We start from the raw sequence: 9,726 nt of genomic DNA, 5'->3' as shown, positions 1-9,726 counted from the left end.
CCCCTTCCCCAACCCAACCTTTTTACAACCCTATCCCGCACACCGAGGCCAGGGCATCGCAACTATAGACATGACCCCACGCTACGCGGCCTTACCGCGTGGCCCCTGCCGGTTGCGGTGCCTTAGTGCGGCCGCACGCGCCCGGTTCGATCTCATCAACCTGGGGTGCCACAAAGACAGGTTGTAGACCGCGGGCGGCCCCAAGTGTCGGCCAAAAATTAAATGCACCAAACAGACGGCCGCCCTAGCTAGCTAGGCCCTACTACCCGGGGGCACCAGCCACGCACAACACAACGCACGCACGCACGCACGCACGCCCGCACAAGAAGCACAACGCACAAGGCACAAGGCACAGGCACAAGGCACCGGCACGGCCGGCACCGGCACACGGCACAGGCACAGGCCAAGATCGGCGAACCGCAACCACCCAACATGGCAAGCACAAGGTTGCCGCCAACATGGCCGCACGGGCTGCAGACATCGCCGCCCAAAGATGCCCGCACATCGCGGCTTAGCATGCCCGCACCGACTACTACATGGCACATCGCTGCCCACCATGGCACACGCCCGCACATCCGGCCCACACCGCCCGCACATCGCCGCCCACCATGGCCCACTCCGCGCACATCGCGCCCACCATGGCACACCGCCCACGCCCGCACATCGCGCCCCACCATGGCACACCGCCGGCACAACGCCGCCCACCATGGCACGCCGCGACCGGCCGCACACCTGGCCGGCACGCCCGCACAAGGCGCCCCCATGGCGCACGCCTGCACATGCCGCCCACCATGGCCCATCGCCCGCACATCGCCGCCCACCATGGCACGCCGCCGCACATCGCCGCCCACCATGGCGCACGCCCGCACATCGCCGCCCACCATGGCCCACTCCGCGCACATCGCCGCCCACCATGGCACACGCCGCGCACACGCCGCCCACCATGACAAACTGGCGGCCTGCACATCGCCGCCCACCATGGCACACGCCCCGCACATCGCCGCCACCATGGCACGCCGCCCCGCACATCGCCGCCCACCATGGCACGCCCTCGCGCTTCCCGGCACGCCGCGCGACACGCCGCCCACCATGGCGCATCGCCCCGCACATGCTGCCCACCATGGCGCCATCGCCCGCACATCGCCGCCCACCATGGCCTACCGCCCGCACATTGCCGCCCACCATGCCCACTCCCCGCACAAGGCCGCCCACCATGGCGCACCGCCCGCACATCGCCGCCCACCATGGCCCACCGCCCGCACACTCGCCGCCCACCATGGCACACCGCCCGCACACCGCCCCCCACCATGGCACACCGCCGCACACCGGCGCCCACCATGGGACACCGCCGCACATCGCCGCCCACCGCGGGCGCACCGCCCGCACACCGCCGCCCACCGCGGGCACACCGCCAGCACAAGGCCGCCCACCATGGCACACCGCCGCACATCGGCGCCCACCATGGCACACCGCCTAGCACAAGGCCGCCCACCATGGCACACCGCCGCACAAGGTTGCCCAACATGGCCGCACGGGCCCGCATGGCCGGCACCGGCCCCCACACACAATTTGCAATGCCTGTATGCAAATGAGGTTATGATGCACAATTTGAGCCTTCGGGCCGGCTCATGATGCACACAGCGCGCGCCGGGCGCGGCCATGCCCGCACAACGTAATACGGATCCTATACTCCCTCGGGCAAAACATCCCATTGGTTTGGAAATTGCTTTTAATCATTTACTTGATGGACACGGGGAATTGTAAATTTTAGGGACTTGAAAGTCGCATTATTAATATCGACGAATTCTTTATGCTTGCTTCAATAAATAATTATAAAAAATAGTAAACGAAATTGAAGTGACCCAACTCTTGGCAAGACATTCTATGCATTTATCTAAGCCATCCGAAGTTGGTTTTGTGAAAAATTCAACAAAATGGATTTTTCAACGCTCTTTTAGATATTTTATACATGAAATTTAATAAACAAATAAATATAAATGATAAATTAATGATATATTTTTTTAAATGTTCCTTTCAATTTTCACTAATTTCCTACCAATTTTCATAACCATGTGATGTTTATAGCTCAACAAATAGACCAATATGACTTATCGATGAATTTTTATGATCTTCTACAAAAAATATTATAAAAAATAGTAAACAAAGTTGAAGTGATCCAACTCTTGCCAAGACATTCTATGCATTTAGCTAAGCCTTTTGAAATTGATTTTGTACAAAAATTCAACACGATGGATTTTTCACGATATTTTGAATTTATTGATTTTTTAATACTAAAAAATTAATAAAAAATATATATAAATGAGAAATTAATGAAATTTTTTTAAAATGTTCCTTTGAATTTTCTAATTTCCTACCAATTTTCATAACCATATGATGTTTGTAGCTCAAGAAATAGCCAAGATGACTTTTCGGGGGGCCATGTCCCTCCTTGGAAAAGTGCAAAAAGCTTAAGAGCTACCTCGAGGGGAGGGGGGGCTACCTTGGCTGGGTGGCACGGATGGGCACCCGGGCGCTGCACACGGGCATGCGCGCGGGCAATGGCGGCATAATAAGACCATTACACACGAGAAAACCGGCCGAAGGCACGTTGGTCCCATCTCGGCACCTCTGCGCGGTAGAGTAGCCACCCATGGCGGCCATGCGGCTACGGTGCAGCCACGCGGTGCAGCCTTATGGCCGGGGTGCGCTATGTTGGGCATCGCGGGCCGTGGCGTAGCCAGCCGTGCAGCCCCAGCGCCGTGGTTTAGCCGGTTGGGCATCGCAGCGCACCGTGGATGCAGCCACGCCGAAGCAGATAAGCGCCGCGGGCAGCCACATTAGGCAAATATGTGCGGCGTGGTGCAGGCACGCTTAGCCTGGCGCGCGCCGCCGCAGTGCAGCCGCATTAGGCAACGCGCGGGCGCAGCGGGCAGCCACGCCAGCGCACGCGCGCCGGGGGCAGCCACGTTAGGCAACTCGCGCGCCGCGGCGCAGCCGCGCCTAGCAGCACGGCGCGCGGGGGCAGCCACGCTAGGCAACTGCGCGACTGCGGCGCAGCGCGCTAGCGCGACGTGCGCTGCGCCGTGGGGCAGCCTGCTGCCGCCAACCTCGCGCGCCGCGGGCAGCCACGCCACGGATGGCGCTGTGGCCGGGTACAGCCACGTGAGGCAAATAGCGCGCCGCGGTGCAGCAGCGCTATGCAACTTTGCGCGCCGCGGCGCAGCCATGCCAGCCAAATTTGGCGCGCGGCGCAGCCACGTTAGGCCGATGTGCACCGCGGCGCAGCCGCGCTAGGCAACTTCGCGCGCCGGGCGCGCTCACGTAAGCCAAATTTGGCGCCGGGTGCAGCCACGCTGGGCATCCTTGAGGGGCAGCCTTGTGCACTCGCATATGGCGGACCCTGCCGCCCGCCCCGCCCCCCCCCAATGTCCGCCTCCGGATGATTTGTTGCTACCTTGGCTGATTGTCGGCCCAGGGTGAGGTGATGGCCTAGGTGGGGGCTTGGACCTATTTGTGTCCTTGGCTCGGCCGCAAGGTGGGTGGGGGGGCTTGGACCTATTTGGGCCCCTGGGCCTTGCCACAAGCCGGCCCACGGGCCCGACTTTTGACGGGGCTTTATCAAATCGCACCATAGGCGATGTCGCATGTTTTTCAAAACAACCCGATGCATAACGATGTGCGCCTTCCGGGGGGGTTTTGCGCTACCTTGGCTGATTGTCGGCCCAGGGTGAGGTGATGGCCTAGGTGGGGGTTGGACCTATTTGTGTCCTTCGCCGGGCCGCAAGGTGGGTGGGGGCTTGGACCTATTTGGGCCCCTGGCTCTGCCACAAGCAAAGGCCTCACGTGGGCCCGACTTTTGACGGGGTTTTGTCAAATAAGACCACAGAGCGATGTTGCATGTTTTTCAAAACAACCTGATGCATAACGATGTGTTGCCTTCTAGTGGGGGTTTGGCGCTACCTGGCTGATTGCCGGCTGGGCGAGGTGAGGTGATGGCCTAGGTGGGGGTTGGACCTATTTGTGTCCTTCGCCGGCCGCAAGGTGGGTGGGGGCTTGGACCTATTTGGGTCCCCCCGGCCTCCCTGCCACAAGCAAAGGCCTCACGTGGGCCCGACTTTTGACGGGGTTTTGTCAAATAAGACCACAGAGCGATGTTGCATGTTTTTCAAAACAACCCGATGCATAACGATGTGTTGCCTTCTAGGGGGGGGCTTTGGCGCTACCTTGGCCGATTGTCGGCCCAGGGTGAGGTGATGGCCTAGGTGGGGGTTGGACCTATTTGTGTCCTTCGCCGGGCCGCAAGGTGGGTGGGGGCTTGGACCTATTTGGGCCCCTGGCCTTGCCACAAGCAAGGGCCTCACGTGGCCCGACTTTTGACGGGGTTTTGTCAAATAAGACCACAAAGCGATGTTATGCAGTGTTTTTCAAAACACCATGATGCATAACGATGTGCTGCCTTCCAATGGGGTTTTGCGCTACCTTGGTTGATTGTCGGCCCAGGATGAGGTAATGGCCTAGGTGGGAGCTGGACCCCGCATTTGCGCCCCCTGGCCTGTGTCGCAAGCGGTGCCTCACGGGCCGATTTTTGACGGGTTTTGTTTAATCGCACAACAAAACAATATTTTCATAATCTTCAAAATACCATGCATACGATTTGTTACCTCTGTCGATTGTTGCTCTGCTAGGAAATCGAACCGCCTTTCATGCTAAGCGGGCCTTCAAGCATTGGTCTTTACTCATTCCTTCTAAAAAGTTGGTTATGGCGTGCCATTTCTTGATTGTGGACGGATGCATGTGAGTGGCTTTGGGTTTTCTTGTGATAGTGGGCCTTTGCATGGCTATTGAACCACTAAGCACAGTATACTTTTGTGGGTTGTGATTTGGGCCAGGGCCTGTGGGTCGCATGACAAGGTTCCCCGTGTTGCTTACCTAGCCTGGATGGAAAGAAATAGTCCTTTGATTCTCATTCGCCCTTGCCCTGCCCTTGTGGTGGTGTGAGGTGTTCCCGCGCGGTGGCATGTATTACCATGCCTTTCGAGGTTGGTGGTGAATGTGCCAGCAGTGGTTCTCTAGGATGTGACATTTCTATGGCCAAGTGGATGAGTTCTCTAAACCTGTCATTGGGCCGCGATTCTACACAAGAAAAAGATAGACTGTCATGTCTGGCATGCGATCTTACATCATCCAATGCACTAGGGGGGATGCTCTTCATCGCGCGTATGGCATCAAGAAGGAAGCTCACCTGGCTGATCCTGCCGAGTCATATGCTTGTCTCAAAGATTAAGCCATGCATGTGTAAGTATGAACTAATCGGATCGTGAAACTGCGAATGGCTCATTAAATCAGCTTATAGTTTGTTTGATGGTATTTGCTACCCGGATAACCGTAGTAATTCTAGAGCTAATACGGCACCAAAACCGACTTTTGGAAGGGATGCATTTATTAGATAAAAGGTCGACGCGGCTTGGCCCGCGCCGATGATTCATGATAACTCGACGGATCGCATGGCCTTCGTGCTGGCGACGCATATTCAAATTTCTGCCCTATCAACTTCGACGGTAGGATAGTGGCCTACTATGGTGGTGACGGGTGACGGAGAATTAGGGTTCGATTCCTGGAGAGGGAGCCCGAGAAACGGCTACCACATCCAAGGAAGGCAGAAAAGCGCAAGAAATTACCCAACCCGACACGGGGAGGTAGTGACAATAAATAACAATACCGGGCTCTTCGAGTCCGGTAATTGGAATGAGTACAATCTAAACCCTTAACGAGGATCCATTGGAGGGCAAGTCCGGTGCCAGCAGCAGGCAATTCCAGCCCAATAGCGTATATTTAAGTGCGCGCCTAAAAAGCTCGTAGTTGGACTTTGGGATGGGCCGATCGGTCCGCCTCATGGCGTGTACCGGCCGCCTTGTCCCCGGCGGGCGATACGCCCCGGCCTTAATTGGCCGGGCCGGCCCCGAGCCGCTACTTTGAAGAAATTAGAGTGCTCAAAGCAAGCCTACGCCAGATACATTAGCATGGGATAACATCATAGGATTTCGGCCCCATGCGCGGCCTTCGGGATCGGAGTAATGATTAACAGGGACAGCTGGGGCATTCGGATTTCATAGTCGAGGTGAAATTCTTGGATTTATGAAAGACGAACCACACGAAAGCATTTGCCAAGGATGTTTTCATTAATCAAGAACGAAAGTTGGGGGCTCAAGACGATCGTATACTGGCCTAGTCTCAACCATAAACGATGCCGACCGGGATCGGCGGATGTTGCTTTTAGGACTCGCTGGCACCTTATGAGAAATCAAAGTTTTTGGGTTCCGGGGGGAGTATGGTCGCAAGGCCGAAACTTAAAGGAATTGACGGAAGGGCACCACCGGGAGGGAGCCGCGGCTTAATTTGACTCAACACGGGGAAACTTACCGGTCCGGACATAGTAAGGATTGACAGACCGAGAGCTCTTTCTTGATTCTATGGGTGGTGGTGCATGGCCGCTTTAGTTGGTGGAGCGATTTGTCTGGCTAATCAGCTAACGAACGAGACCACCCACCGCTAACTAGCTATGTGGAGGTACCCCCACGGCTGGCCTCTTAGAGGGACTATGGCCGCTTAGGCCACGGAAGTTTGAGGCAATAACAGGCCTGGATGCCCTTAGATGCCGGGGCGCACGCGCGCTACACCCCGATGTATTCAACGAGTCTATAGCCGGCCGACCAGGCCGGTAATCTTTGAAAATTTCATCGTGATGGGGATAGATCATTGCAATTGTTGGTCTTCAACGAGGAATTCCTAGTAAGCGCGAGTCATCGCTGGCGACTACGCCCTTGCCCCGTACACACCCGGCCGCTCCTACCGATTGAATGGTCCGGCGAAGTGTTCGGACGGGGGACGACGCGGCGGCGCCGCCGCCGGCGACGCCGCGAGAAGTCCACCGGAACCTTATCATTTAGAGGAAGGAGAAGTCAGAACAAGGCTTCCGTGAGGTGAACCCGCGGAAGGATCATGTCGATACCGCCGGCAGAGAGACCGGGAACATGTCGCATCATATGATCAAAGGGGGAAGGGTGTGGAGGGGGTGTGAGCCCCTTCCTCCTGACCCCCTGTAAGGTCGGGTCCACGGGATCCGTGGCATTGACCCAAACACAACAATCGGCGCGGCCGGCGCCAAGGAATTCACAACGGAATGGGCGGCCATCGCCCGGCGTGAGGTATTGTCTTGAACGAATATCACGAACGACTGCAACGGATACTTGGCCTTGCATCGACGAAGAACGGAGCGAAATGCGATACTTGGCGTGAATTGCGTAATCCTGCGAACCACGAAGCCTTTGAACGCAAGCCGCGCCCCAGGCCATCAGCCGAGGGCACGCCGCCTGGGGCGCCACGCAACGCGCCGCCGCCCGCCGCGCCCTTGTGGTGGCCGAGTGCGGCGCGGAGTTTGGCCCCTGCGCCCTGCTTTTGGAGTACGGCCGGCCCAAAGGAAAGAGCCTGGGCGGCGAGGGCCACGACGAGTGGTGGTTGAAGCCACTTTGCCATTTAGTCCTGGACGCCGGGCGCGCTTAGTCCATACGCCGGGCTCTGTAACCCGTAAAGGCGCTGTCTCGGACACGCGACCGCGACCCCGGTCAAGGGGGGGCTACCCGCCGAGTTTAAGCATATCAATAAGCTGGAGGAGAAGAAACTTACGAGGATTCCCCTAGTAACGGCGAGCGAACCGGGAAGAGCCCGGCTTGAGAATCGGACGGCCTGGCCGCCTGAATTGTAGCCGAGAAGCGGCCTTGCGGCGGACCGGGCCTAAGTCCTCTGGGAAGGGGGCGCCGGAGAGGGTGAGAGCCGCCGGCCTGGACCTCGCCGCACCACGAGGCGCCGCCGGGCGAGTCGGGTTGTTTGGGGAATGCAGCCCCAATCGGGCGGTAAACGGCCAAGGCTAAATATGGGCGAGAGACCGATAGCGAACAAGTACCGCGAGGGAAAGATGAAAAGGACTTTGAAAAGAGAGTCAAAGAGTGCTTGAAATTGTCGGGAGGGGAAGCGGATGGGGGCTGGCGATGCGCCTCGGGCCGGATGCGGAACGGCGCACAACTGGTTCGCTCCGACTCGAGGTGTGGACCGACGCGTGATTGTGGCGCGCGCCCCAAGCTCCGGGTTGTCGCGTTATGCCCGTGGAGACGCTGCCGCCACGATCGTGGTAGGCGCGCTGCAGGCGCTTCATGGCGTGCCACTAGGCAACCGCATGCTCGGCATCGGCCTCGTCGGGCTTCCCATTCGACCCGCCTTGAAACACGGACCAAGGAGTCTCGATGATGGGCGTAGCCAACGGGCTAGTAAAACCCGCAAGGCGCATGTGGTAAAGCCGACTCGTGGATCCCCGTGGCCGCACCGACCGACCTTGATCTTCCGAGAAGGGTTCGAGTGAGAGCATACCTGCTCTGGGACCCGAAAGATGGTGAACTATGCCTCGAAGGGGCGAAGCCGCAGGGAAACTCGTGGAGGCCCGCAGCGATATCGACGTGCAAATCGCTCGCCCTGACTTGGGTATAGGGGCGAAAGACTAATCGAACCGCCTAGTAGCCGGTTCCCTCCGAAGTTTCCCAGATAGCCGGGAGCCGCGGGCGAGTTCTACTCGGGTAAAGCCAATGATTAGAGGCATCGGGGCGCAACGCCCCGACCTATTCTCAAACTTAAATAGGTAGGACGGCGCTGGCCGCCTGCTGAGCCGCGCCACGGAATCGAGAGCTCCAAGTGGGCCATTTTTGGTAAGCGTAACTCGGGCGATGCGGGATGAACCGGAAGCTAAGCTACGCTGCGTCGCGATTAAGTGCCGCTAACCTAGAACCTGGCTACAAAGGGTGTTGGTCGACTAAGACAAAGCAGGACGGTGGTCATGGAAGTCGAACCGCTAAGGAGTGTAACAACTCACCGCCGCGAATCAACTAGCCCCGAAATGGATGGCGCCGAAGCGCGCAACCTATACCTGGCCGCCGGGGCAACCGCCGGGCCCCGATGAGTAGGGAGGGCGCGGCGGTCGCGCCGAAAACTCCGGGGCGCGAGCCCGGGCGGAGCGGCCGGCGCGCGATCTTGGCGGTAGTAGCAAATATTCAAATGAGAACTTTGAAGGCCGAAGAGGGGGAAAGGTTCCATGTGAACGGCACTTGCACATGGGTTAGTCGATCCTAAGGGACGGGGAAGCCTGCCAGAGAGCGCGCGACGCACGCCGCGTTCGAAAGGGAATCGGGTTAAAACCCTGAACTGGACGGGCGGCCGACGGCAACGCTAGGAAGTCCTGGAGACGCCGGCGGGGGCCTTGGGAAGAGTTACTTTTCGGCAACGCTGCCTACCCCTGGGAAACGGCCCACCGGAGGTAGGGTCCAGCGGGCCGGAAGAGCACCGCACGCCGCGCGGCGTCCGGCAGCCCTGGCGGCCCTTGAAAACCGGAGGACCGAGGCCGACCACGCCCGGCCGTACTCATAACCGCATCGGCCTCCAAGGTGAACAGCCTGGTCGATGGAACAATGTAGGCAAGGGAAGTCGGCAAAATGGACCGGACCCCTGGGAAAAGGATTGGCCCGAGGGCTGGGCACGGGGTCCGGGCCCGAACTTGCCGGCCGCCGCCGGCGGATTGCGGAGCCGCCCCGGGCGAGAGCGGGCCGCCGCGGCGCCGGCCGGGGATCGGATTGGGAACGGCCCCTGGGGCCTTCCTGGGCCGAACAACGACTTAACGGGCACGGA

Source organism: Telopea speciosissima, chromosome 6 (genome assembly GCF_018873765.1).
Source record: "Telopea speciosissima isolate NSW1024214 ecotype Mountain lineage chromosome 6, Tspe_v1, whole genome shotgun sequence".
NCBI classification, from domain to species: domain Eukaryota; kingdom Viridiplantae; phylum Streptophyta; class Magnoliopsida; order Proteales; family Proteaceae; genus Telopea; species Telopea speciosissima.
This window is presented reverse-complemented; position numbering follows the sequence as displayed.